Here is a 13,098-nt window from a genome sequence, read left to right as displayed (position 1 = left end):
AGATTACCTGAGCTGGCCACAATAGCAGCTAAATGCAATTCAAGATCCACAGTTCCTTTGAAGTCTTCATTGCAAAAAGCAGATGTTTTCTGGGTACAGGAGGTAATACAGCTAGCTGCAATTGGCAGACTTTGTTGTGATATCCTCCTGCAGAAAAGCAATTATTGACCTATTTTAGAGAAGATATTACACAACTTACAGTGCTCATAATGCTCTTTGTACTGAACGTCTTCCAGCTGATTAAGATTTTTGTAATGGCATTTAAACAACAGTGGTCTGGATAATAGGTCAGGTGAGAGGAGTGTTTGTGTATTTGTTGTGTGAGGAAGTTTGTATTTGGCTAGCTTGTATTCTAGTCAGATTAGTTTTAGCTCTAATCCACTTTGCACTTAAGAAGTATACTCTAATGCTTTTTCTCCCCCCTTTAATATTTCAGATGATTACCAAATTTTAACATTAGACAAAGACAACCTGAATAATCCCCACCACCATTGTTGATTTAAGAATTTATGAATTGTGGAGAACACAATTTTTCAATAGATTTTGCAGTCAAATTCAGATCTGATTACTAACACACTTGTAGAGCTAATTAATCCCTTTAAGCAGAACCTGTCTGACAACCTGTCTGACACAAAATATATTGTCAAAAAGCAATATATTTTGGTCTCATCTAAAGAAAATTTAGATGAGACAGTGTAATGGCAAAGTATGTCTATTAATCTTTAAAATGTTACATTATTCTCTAAGAAAACCAATGAACTGCAGTGAGAGTCATTATCCACACAGAGAGAGAAAACAGGAAACTGTTGAACCTCCCTGGTGTGACCGGCCTTCCAGAATTACTTCAGAGGTTCATAAACAACTCATCCAGAAGGTAACAACAAAACCTAGATTGACATCTAAAGCAGGTCTCTTTTACCTAAGTCTTGACTTAGGGTCCATAAACTTTTCATGAAAGGGTGTCTACCATGACATATGGTGTAAAATTAACACATGATTTCAGAAAAAGAGTCTTGTAACAACAGTCAAGCACAATGGTGATAATGTAAGGCTCCTTTGATGCTTCAGGATTAGCTGGAATTGATTTCAGGATTTTCTCTCTCCCTGAAAATCCAGAAGGAGAATCCTGTGTCATAAGTTTGTGACCTTAAACTCAAATGCACTTGTGTAGCACACCAGCTAAAACTTAAAATAGAGGTTTTGGGGTTAGTTGGTCAAAGTCCAGACTTGAATTCAATTGCAATGCTGTGAATCGCTCCATTTTTGTACAAGATGTAGCATTATTTCCAACACTAAAGATGCTTTTGTATTTTTAGATGTTATAAAATTTTATAGTGTTACTGTATTGTTTCAGTATAAGTAAAAATAAACATTTTTTCATATTTTTTCATTAGATTAAATATGAAAAACGAGTTTCATCTTAACTCTGGCTTCTATGCTAAACAGAGAATTGTTGGCTCCTCTCATTCACATTGACCTTCACCTTTTCAGTTTCAGAGAATTAGTGACATTGAGTGAAAAAGTCTTCAGTCTGTCAATGCCATCGATCTACTCAGATGGTCCTTTGCTACTGAGGGGAGCCTTAAAGTTGACTAAATGATTTTCATTACACTGTTAACAGACCATTTTCATTTCTCTGCTGTAAACGGAAACATCAGCAACAACTGAAAGGGTAAATTGATGTAATCTGATGTGGTAGAAAAAGGCAGACATGGGTGGAAGTGCTTCAGTATTGATACTTCTCAAGTGGTGCTGGTTTTAATGCGTTGCAGAGTTTCGATGATAAAAAACATAAAATATGTTTCTGTTTGTTCTGTTTTTCATCTGGAAGTTGCTTTAACTCTGTATATGTTTTAAGTTGTGTGTTAAGCTTTAAGAGGTTATAACCTTATGTAGCCATGAGTCCAGGAACAGCAGCTTTGAACACACACTGTCTGCTTTTTCTTTGTTGTCAATGTCAATGTCAAATTTATTTATATAGCACTTTAAAACAGGTATAAAACTGCACCAAAGTGCTGTACAAGAACGATAACACAAATGACAAAACAGAGCACAAAACAAATCATCAATTAAATGCCAAAGAGTAAAAATGAGTTTTAAGAAGCGATTTAAAATGATCCAGGCTGTGGGCAGATCTAATCTGGAAAGGTAAGCTATTCCATAAAACAGGAGCAGCAACAGAAAAAGCTCGATCTCCTTTTCTCTTAAGTTGAGTCCGAGGAACTGTCAGTAATAACTGATTATTTGATCGTAAAGTTCTGGACACAGATCGTAATTTTAAAAGGTCCCGAAGATAAGGGGGGGCTAACCCATTTAAAACTTTATAAGTCAACAAAATAATCTTAAAATCTATTCGATAAAAGACGGGCAGCCAGTGTAAAGATGCCAGAGTTGGCCTTATATGGTCATGCTTCCTGGTTCCTGTGAGAAGCTGTGCTGCTGCGTTCTGGATCATTTGAAGTCACTGAATCTGTGATTTATCCATCCCTCTATATAAAGAGTTGCAGTAATCCAGACGAGTTGTTATGAAGGCATGGATAAGTCCTCCAAAGTCCTTAAAACAGAAGTAAGATTTAACTTTTGCTAAAAGCCGAAGGTGGTAGAAACTTGATTTAACGACAGAACTAACTTGTTTATCTAGCTTTAGAGAGTTGTAAAAAGTGAAACCAAGATTCCTAGCAGAGGTCTGACAAGACTGAGCCAAGGAACCAAGAATCTGATCTGGATTTGTAGTCTGACGTTTTTGACCAAATAATAGAACTTGAGTTTGGCTTTCATTGAGGTGAAGAAAGTTTTTTTCCATCCATAATTTAACTTCAGCTAAACAGTTTAGCAACAGCTGAAGAGAATCATTTGTACCATTTTGCATTTTAAGGGGCAAATAAATCTGGATGTCATCTGCAAAGCAATGAAAGAAAATTTTTGGAAAATCTTACCAAGAGGCACTAAATACAAGATAAACATAATGGGCCCTAAAATTGACCCTTGGGGAACACCATACTTTAAAGGTCTGGCCCCAGAACAGGATTGGTCAAGATGAACAGAGAAAGTTCTGTTTTCTAAATAAAATTTAAACCATTCGAATACTGAGCCTCACAGGCCAACACAGTGTTTTAATCTATGTAAGAGAATCTGATGATCTACAGTGTCAAATGTAGAGCTCAAATCTAGAAGTAATAAAACTGCAATGTTGCCTGAATGCTATGAGCAACTTTAAACCCAGACTGAAACTTCTCAATTATATTATTATCTTTTAAAAACATTTCAAGCTGAATAAAAACTAATTTTTCAAGAATTTTAGATAAAAAAGGCAATTTAGAAATGGCCCTGAAATTTGCTAGGTCACTGGAGTCTAGATTGGGTTTTTTAAGAAGGGGTTTGACCACAGCATGTTTAAGAGTAGATGGGACACAACCTGACTGCAATCAGGTATTTATCACCTTAAGAATATAGCTGCCAAAAATCAGAAAAATGTCTTTTATCAGACGAGTAGGAAGACAGTCCAATGGATAATTTGAAGGCCGCAGATGCTTAATAACCAGTCAGTTCATCTATAGAAACAGGCTGAAAATGCTCCAGAATAGCTATGCATTCCATGGGAATCTAAATCTACCAGCTTATTCGAGCCTCTAAGAGCTTCAATCTTTTCTATAAAAAACTTAGAAAAGCCTCACAACGTTCAACAGAGCCTAAAGGGTTAGATATAATCGAGGGATTGACAATTCTATCCAGGACATTAAAAAGGACTTGCGGCCTATGCCTATTTGAAGCAACAAAATTAATAAAATATTTCGATTTTGCTAATTTGACAGCATTCTGATAATTAAATAAACTATCTTTCAAAATTTCAAATGAAACCTGCAGTTTATCTTTTTTCCACCTCCTCTCATCAGACAAGAATGCGCCTACATTCTTGTCTGACAAGTGGTTTCATTAAGCCATGGCTCTAAAACTTTCTTTCTTGTAGTTGATATAATTTTCAAAGGAGCTACAGTATTTAGAGCATTAAAATTTATAAGCTTCAATATCAAGGTTATCAGTAGGGAATGTAGTATGAGCTAAGATTGCATTCAGTTGAAGAGCAGTATCAGAGTTAATGGTACGACAAAGTAAAGGTTTAGCATAGCTTGTAACCACAGAAGCTTGAAATCTTAATAGAGAATAAAACAGGGAAATGATCTGAAATACAAGTCTGAAAGATTTCAATGATATCCAAACAAAGCCCGTGTGATAACACCAAATCCAGAGTATGGCCCTTTGCGTGAAATGGAAGGAATCAATCAAGTCCAAAAGGTCCTTCACCAGAGGTTTATCTGGGCAGCATATGTGTATATTAAAATCACCTAGAATTAAAATTCAATCATGCTCTAGGGCAATCCATGCCATAAGTTCAGAGAATTCATGAATAAAGTCCTTGTTGAACTTTGGCGGACGATAGAAAACCACACACAGAATTGGTTCAGCTTGGAGTTCAAAACTGAAAAATGATTTTATGCATGATTGTTGACAGTGAAAACTGGATTTAAAAATTGTAGCCAGACCTCCACCTTTTCCAGTAAATCGGGGAGAGTTTATAAAAGTACAGTTCTGAGGTAGAAGTTCAGAAAACGCGAATAACTGACCTTCTTGTAGCCAAGTTTCTGTGATGAATAAAAAATCCAAATCCCGAGAAGTTAACAGATTGTGTAGCATGAAGGTCTTGTTAGCTAATGACCTAGCATTAAGCAACGCCAAGGAGACGGTTGATGACCCAGCAGCACAAGTTGTGGTGGAGACATAGTTCAACCGCTTGAGATTTTCACAGTCCACAACACACGTTGTTTTTTGCTTAGTTGCTGAAAGTGTCCAAATGAAGCAAATCCAGTTTCTATCGAAGGGTTGTACATATGGAAGCCTAATCTCAGCTGTATCAGTTTACCTGACTGTTGCCAAATAGAGATGTTATCCCCATGTATTTAATTACCTTCTTGGACTGTGCAGGTAATCACTGATAGAATTGTTCCAGGCGTGATTTAAATAAATAAAAAGTGGTGTTGGGGATAAAACAACACATTGTCAAACTGGAAAAAACATTATTACCTTGAGCTCTTGAGCAGCTCCCTTAATGTTGCCAACAGGAGCAGAATAAATATTTTCTCTCTGATATGGGCAAAGCTGGTTCTTTCTAAATCAGTGACATTAGATGCATGAGAAACACACTCACAGTCCCCCAGCTAAATAATTTGGTCAGATCATGCAAAGAAGCACCTCAGCCCTTCTTACCCTTGGGAAAGAATTGTGCCTTTTAGTACAGAGATTATCTTGGTTTATTTATTTATATTGTGGTCTAAATGACTGATTAATATCAGAAGCTTGATCCTCTACTCCAACCAACTGCTGCTTAATAATCTTGCATGTCTTACTGATAAATTGACGTACAGAACATGTACGTTAACATGTTTCTGAAAATATGTTTAATATGTTAAAATATGTTTAATATGTTTGCATCAGCTGTTATAAAAACAGCAGATGAACCCAAATGATTTAATTCAGCATTTATTATTGACTATGCTGGGTTTTGGACTGTGTGTGTGTGCATGCGTGCATGTGTGTGCGTGTGTGTGTGTGTGTGTGCGTGTGCGTGTGTGTGTGTGTGTGTAGGCATATGTGTGTGTGGGTGTGTGTGCGTGTGTGGGTGTGTGTGTGGGGGTGTGTGCGTGTGTGTGTGTGTGTGTGTGTGTGTGCATGCTTCACATGTCCTGTCATTTCAGAGACACCGTATGGGCAGCTGCTTGCCTTTATGTGCCAAGGCAGTTTGACCATGTAAAGCACTTTGAATTGCATTGTTGCTGAAAATGTGCTATATAAATAAAATGACCGTACCTTACCTCACCTTATATAGTCATTTCTGTCTTGACATTCTTGTTATTGTCCTACTTACTGAAACCCATTTTGTTTTGATTTTGTTCAATTTGTCCGTGGATCTTCCTGCATATGGTATCAATTTGTGGGCAAGTTTAATAGTTATTTTTTAAGCATTAAGAAATTTTAAGGATTTTAGATATGTTTAGATCTTCTTTAGCAGAAAAGCATAAGCATTGTGGAATTTGTTTGTGAACAAAGTTAAAATAGGGAAAGATGGACCTTTGTCTTTGGGAGGAAAGTCTAAACCTGATCTTGATCTTATTTCCTAAATAAGATTAATCAGGATTTGTTTTGTCTGCATGCCCTTGTTCAGTATGAAGCTTTTCTTTGCCTCATTCTGTTGGCTCTTGAGGAGTGTTGGCATTAGTTGGAAGACGCAGAACATTCAGTGCTGGTATGGGTTGACCATAAAAACCTGTCTTTCCTCCAAGTTACCAAAGGCCTCCATTTTCACCACTCCAGGTGGTCCCTGTTTTTTATCCTGTTTTAACCTCTCTATTTCTTACAATCTTGGCTCTAAGAATGTCAAATCAGATGTTCTGTCCTGTTTATTTTCCCTCGACCACACTGACAAATCCCTAGAAGTGGGGAACTATGTCCCCACTTCTATCAGGTTTTGTGTCATCTATTGGTTTTGCATGGCAAAGTTCTCATGTCATCCTGGAGTCAGTCACACTATTTCCCTCATCACAAGCATGTTTTAGTGGTCCAGCATTCATAAAGACATCAGACAGTACATCCGAACCTGTTCCACCTGTGCAAGAAACAAGAGCGATAAACCTCCTGCCGGTTTGCTTCAGTCTCCTGTGAGTCTCTCCAGAACTTGGCCTTACATTGCTATAGACTTTAGGTTATACCTTCCATGCTTTAAACATTTCCTCTCAGATGAATATGCCCATATCCTTTGAGTTCACTCAACTCCTCATCAAACACGTTTTCCGTCTACTTGGCATACCTCAAGAGGATCCTCTCAGACTGTAGTCCACATACTTCTACTTCTACCACCCAATGGAAGACCACCCCTACCCAAAATCTGACACAGCTTGTTACGATCCTTCTTTGACCATTCTGAACTATGAGGCAGATGAGCTAGTTTTGCATTTTGATCATTTCAACAGACATGTTGAATGAAGAGGTCAGAGCAAGGGTAAAAACTTAATATTCTAGAGTAAAAATAATTTTTGCAAAAGATTTTTTCTTTTGCTCTTAGAAAAGTTTTGGATTCTGTCTACACATTTTGTTTCTGCCCAGAGAAGAGTAAATACCCTGAAGGAAACAGAGCACTCAGAAAATTGGTTATTATTAATTGGTGAAGCAGTTGAGTAATGTCTACAAAAAAAACGACATGTCCGTAAAAGATATAAGAGAGGTTACACAAATAACTGGTCCTTTGAAATCCTAAATCCTCCTTTCAGCTGTCTCCGTATGGGGACTTCTTAATCCAGTCAGAGTTCTGATCACTGGGGGCACAAAGCATCAAGTTAATTGTCTAGCTCCCAAAAATGCCTAATCACTATAAGATAATCAGTATATAAATCTACAAGTTGCAGAGATTGAAAAGCCATTTGAAGTTGTGTTTGAAGATGAAGTGATTAGGAAAGATGGAGCCTAAGAAGCCTGGGGCCGCAAAAGATTACATATTTGCATTTAATGATTTAGAATTACTTGTTGCCCTGGTTTAGCTGAGCTGTTCAGGTGGGCACTCACAAGAAAGTGACTTAGCAATGCTGCTATTAGTTAGTGTCAACAACGTTCTTAATTCAAAGTGATTTAATGTTAGTACTGAAACAACCTTTAATCTCCTATACCAGACACAACACAAGTAAAAAGGGTGTGCTCTATGTTTAAACCTTTAGGCTCATTATCTGGTGAAAGCTTCTAGTAGAAAATGAGAAAATAATTGATCTAGAAAAACAATTCTCAAAGTATGGCTCTCTGCTTGGTTTTAGAGGCTTTCCATAGCCTCTCATTCATCAACCTTAACCTCTCATGTTTCCCACCCTGCTAGCATCGTGTCTGACAAGATTATAGGCTCAGTTCGAAAAGCAATCTGCTTGTGGTGCCTAAGAATATAAGCAGATGAGGATGACTTGATGGAGAGGGGAAAGCTTTGAAAGAAAGGCATCCCATTGTGCCAATTTCCAATGCCTGATGGAAACTACAATCCTGATGGAAACAACAATCCTCTCTCTGAAGAGTATCCAATTCGGTCTAGGGTGATTAGGTCCCCTAGTTAGTTGTCTGGGACAACTTGTTTAATTCGTGCAACCATATATCTAGAATCTTACACACAGACAAAAGCACATATGCACTGTGGTGCTCATATTATTCACTCATAGTGTGTTCAAATGTAGCTATTTGCTCAGATGTGTCATAAAATTGTGAATTTTGTAACTATGTAAGAAGCATTGGACTGAGTGTGAACACAAAGCCACATCAACAGCACATTAGCTGGATAACAGGAGAAATGTTGCATCACTTTGTGGTTTGAGCTCAGAGAGGTGCTGCTTAGAGAGTCAGGCAGCTGATGGGAGGAATGACTTGGACGCTGGGGCTTTTTACTCAGGGTGTAGCAGACCGAAACTGGGAGACACGGCCTACAGGTGCAACGCGTGAACCTGCCTGCACAGCAAAAACTGAAGAGTTAAAATTTCATTGTTAAAGACGTCAGAATTGACTTTAACTCATTAAGAGTTAAAGTCAGAGTTTTAACCCTTGATGAGTTAAATGGCGTCCAGTATTAGAGTTATTTCCAATAGTTGATTGCGCCAGGGTTGATTTTACTTGTTAAGTATTGTTTTAACATTTGCTGAGTTAAATGGTTTCCAGTGTTCGAGTTATTTTCCATAACTGATTCCAATTGAATCAACTCTGAGGAAAATAAGCTCATCCCTCCTTCATTGTCTTCCTTGGAGTAAAATTGGAAAACCGCTCCCTTTTTCTTCTTCTCCTGTTGTTCTAAACGGTAAGTACAACTTCTTAAATCTTTGGTTAAGCACTTTTAAGTTGATAGTGATGTGACTTTTTCCACTAATTTAATACTTCGTCTATTTTGCAACGGCTATACTCAAGCTAGCAGCCCTTTTGTGGGGGTTGTAAGTGTAGCTGTAGCACTTACAACAGTAACACCGTTGTTACTGCAACTTTTACACACGCAAATATCGGGCCGTGTACTTTTGAAAAATAAAGTTCTATTTTTGTATAATTTAAAATCAGAATTTTGGCCATGGTAATGTAAATGCTACCAGCCTGTACATGGCTAATAGGTAGCAACGCTGACGTGTTACGTCCTCCAACGTGCATAGAGTATTACACCAAGGGGAACACTTGACTTAAGCTATATTTTGCTTTGTCTAAACCTGAGAATGCTGATAATGCAGTGTCTGCTAAAAAGGTAACATGATTTCAGTGTGCCCCTAAACCTTTTAAACATGTTGTGCCATTTTTGGGTAATCTAAATTCTCCATGTATTTCTTTTTGTTTAATTATTCTTTATTTCTTAGCTAGTTGAAGTGCCCTACAAAAGATGTCTGGTGGTGAAGAAGTTCTGCAAGAGTGTGGAACAATAGAAACCCTCAGTTTTGCCATAAGAAGACAAGTGGTGAACATACTGATGGCTCACAGGTTTAATAAACATAGGTAAGTATGTTTTTGCACTTCTAAATCTATGTTAAAAAGTCCCAATTTTTTCACTAAAATGAAATGTCCTGTTAGGCACCTTCCTGCTAAACAAATCAGAGAGAACTACCTGAGGTTGGTGACATCTCCTTCCAAAACCACCTGAGGTCTCCAGGAATCAGTGCATGGGATGCAGTCGAGAGACTTGCTGTCTTTTATAAGGTAATTGAAATAAAAGTATGTGTAGTAATTTGTCACTTTGCTTTTATAGACATTACGTTCAACAGGTGATTTAAATGGCAGCTTTGAGTATGTCTGGAAAAACATTAATTTCTTTTATTGGTTTGTATGAATCCTTAAAATTTTATAATGGCTGTAGCCGTTTGTCTGGTTTCTTATATTTGGTGTATGTATTCTTTAATTTTAGTCATGCTGCAGTTTAGAGGAACATCTCCGGGACCAACAGGGTCTGCAGCCATACCTCCTTGCTGTTTGATGTCAGAAGAGAAAGATTGACATCCTCTACATCATCATGGATACTCATCCCATGCCAAGCAAACTGCTTTCTTGCAGCATTTGATGAGTTATTCAAAAGACATTTTGTGTTATGTCTGTTATAACTCTACATTAATAACTTTTTATACATTTTTGCATTGTATAACATTGATGTTGGCAAAATGAAGGAATCACCTAGAGTGGGGAACTTGAGAGCAAGATAAGCAATATATTTTTAGTTGACAATCACTTTTTCCTTTGTTACCTAAACAGCTATTTACAGAGACCTTCGTTCATTTTCATGCTTTCAGGATTTTTTTTATAGTGAAAGATATCTTCTGAAAATCCCAGATCTAAAATTTTATAAGCCTTTTGATATTCAAAACTTGTATGGAATGCTAATGAATGTTTGTTCACTGTACAACAGTTTAAAATGTTGGAAACACAGCTGCATAAATAAAACAATTGTTTATAATTGATTTGTTTTAGTTTTACTTTATTATAATTAATTTTAACCAGAATCATAAAGTAACACATTTTGAAGTAAATACCTAACACTTGAAAGTGTTAAATTAACACTAATAAAAGTTTGTTTTGTTTTTTATCAGTGCTAACCATTGCATTCCAAACAGAGTTAATTTAACTCTGTTTTGTGAGTTTAAAAAATTTACTCTGATCCAGTGTTAAACATTTAACTATTTTGAAAGTGTTAATTTAACTCTGTGGAAGTTAAATCAACACTGGGATTTTTGCTGTGTGTGTGTGAGCGAGGGCACAGCATGAGAGGAAGCAGCATGACATTAGCAAAGCAAAAGAAGCCAGGGATATTTCTGTAGTGACATTTTACACATGAAATGTTGCTAAACAAAAAATAGACTAATGAAGTCTTTTCCCAAATTTTCATTTTCATTTAGGTTTGTACTTTGACTGGGCCCTTCTAGCACATGAATATACTTTTATATAAACCATTATATGTATTATTGTTTTATGTTGAGTGTTGTTATCCTGATGGAAGGCGAACATCTGCCCTAGTCTCGAGTTATTCATCCTTTTGTCCTGTGTTCATCTTCCCACACTCTAAAAAAAAATAAGTTGAACCAACTGAATTAAATTGTTTCAATTGGTAACAAGCAATTCAATGAAGTTTATCCAACTTAATTTGTTAAGTTTAACCAATTCAATGTATTGTAATCATCCAACTCAATTTGTTAATTTTTTAAAACAAATTTATTAATCCATCCATCCATCCATTTTCTTCCGCTTATCCGGGGTCAGGTCGCGGGAGCAGCAGCTTCAAAAGGGGGGGCCCAGTCACTTCTTCCAGCTCCTCCCACGGCGTTCCCAGGCCAGCCGAGAGACATAGTTCCTCCATAGTTCCTCGGGGGTCTTCCCCGAGGCCTCCTCCCGGTGGGACGTGCCCGGAACACCTCACCAGAGAGGCGTCCAGGAGGCATCCTGACCAGATGCCCGAGCCACCTCAACTGGCTCCTCTCGACGTGGAGGAGCAGCGATAGGGTGAGAAGCTCGGATGACCAAGCTTCTCACCCTATCTCTAAGGGAGAACCCAGCCACCCTGCGGAGGAAACCCATTTCGGCCGCTTGTATCCGTGATCTCGTTCTTTCGGTCATGACCATAGATGAGGGTGGGAATGTAGATCGACCGGTAAATCGAGAGCTTCGCTTTTTGACTCAGCTCCCTTTTCACCACAACGGACAGCGCCCGCTTCACGGCAGAAGCTGCCCCAATCCGCCTGTCGATCTCCTGCTCCCTTCTTCCCTCATTCGTGAACAAGATCCCCAGATACTTAAACTCCTCTACTTGAGGCAGGACGACCCCCCTGACCCGGAGAAGGCACTCTACCCTTTTCCGGCTCAAGACCATGGCCTCGGATTTGGAGGCACTGAGCCTCATCCCGGCCGCTTCACACTCGGCCGTGAACCGCTCCAGTGAGAGCTGCAAATCACGATCTGAGGAAGCCAAAAAGCAGCGTTGCGATCCTAAGGACAGGTAATGAACAGAATCGGTGATAAAGGGCAGCCTTGGCGGAGTCCAACTCTCACCGGAAACGGGCCCGACTTACTGCCGGCAATGTGGACCAGACTCTGACACCGGTCATACAGGGACCTGACAGCCTGTATCAAAGGGCCCAGTACCCCATACTCCCGGAGAACCTCCACATGGACCCCTAGGGCCACGGTCGAACGCCTTCTCCAAGTCCACAAAACTCCCATGCACCCTCCAGGACCTTGCTGAGGGTGTAGAGCTGATCCAGTGTTCCATGACCAGGACGAAAACCACACTGCTCTTCCTAAATCTGAGGTTCGACCCTCCTCTCCAGGACCCCTGAATAGACCTTACCAGGGAGGCTTAAGAGTGTGACCCCCCTGTAATTGGACCACACACTCCGGTCCCCCCTTTTTAAACAGGGGGACCACCACCCCAGCCTGCCAATCCAGGGGAACTGCCCCCGATGTCCATGCAATATTGTGAGTCAACACAACCCTACAACATCCAGAGCCTTAAGGAACTCCGGGCGGATCTCATCCACCCACAGGGCCCTGCCACCGAGGAGCTTTTTGACCACCTTGGCGACCTCGTCCCCAGAGACTGGAGAGCCCAACCCAGAGTCCCCAGGCTCAGCTTCCTCAACAGAAGGCATGTTGGTGGGATTGAGGAGGTCTTCAAAGTATTCCGCCCACCAGCCCACAACGTCCCGAGTTGAGATCAGCAGCACACCATCCCCACTATAAACAGTGTTGGTGCTGCACTGCTTCCCCCTCCTGAGGCGCCGGATGGTGGACCAGAATCTCCTCGAAGCCGTACGGAAGTCTTTCTCCATGGCCTCTCCAAACTCCTCCCACGCCCGAGTTTTTGCCTCAGCGACCACCTGCCGGTACCCATCAGCTGCTTCTGGAGTCCCTCAGGCCAAAAACGCCCGATAGGACTCCTTCTTCAGCTTGACAGCATCCCTCACCAAAGGTGTCCACCAACGGGTTCGAGGGTTGCCGCCACGACAGGCATCAACAACCTTGCGGCCGCAGCTCCGATAAGCCACCTCATCAATAGAAGCACGGAACATG

General features: G+C 39.7%; 1 long non-coding RNA gene across 1 annotated transcript; it reads left to right on the top strand.

Annotated features, from left to right (window-relative positions):
* The first annotated feature begins 9,146 nt into the window (after positions 1-9,146).
* On the top strand, positions 9,147-10,496 carry LOC103460284 (uncharacterized). Its single transcript, XR_532890.3, has 4 exons — positions 9,147-9,298; positions 9,408-9,543; positions 9,619-9,744; positions 9,950-10,496. It is a non-coding gene; the product is annotated as an uncharacterized LOC103460284 (long non-coding RNA).
* Positions 10,497-13,098: the final 2,602 nt, after the last annotated feature.

Source organism: Poecilia reticulata, chromosome 14, assembly GCF_904066995.2.
Source record: "Poecilia reticulata chromosome 14, P_reticulata-male-v2, whole genome shotgun sequence".
In the NCBI taxonomy this organism is placed as follows: Eukaryota; Metazoa; Chordata; class Actinopteri; order Cyprinodontiformes; family Poeciliidae; genus Poecilia; species Poecilia reticulata.
The sequence above is the reverse complement of the archived record's forward strand: the minus strand, read 5'-3'. Positions and strand labels throughout refer to the sequence as shown.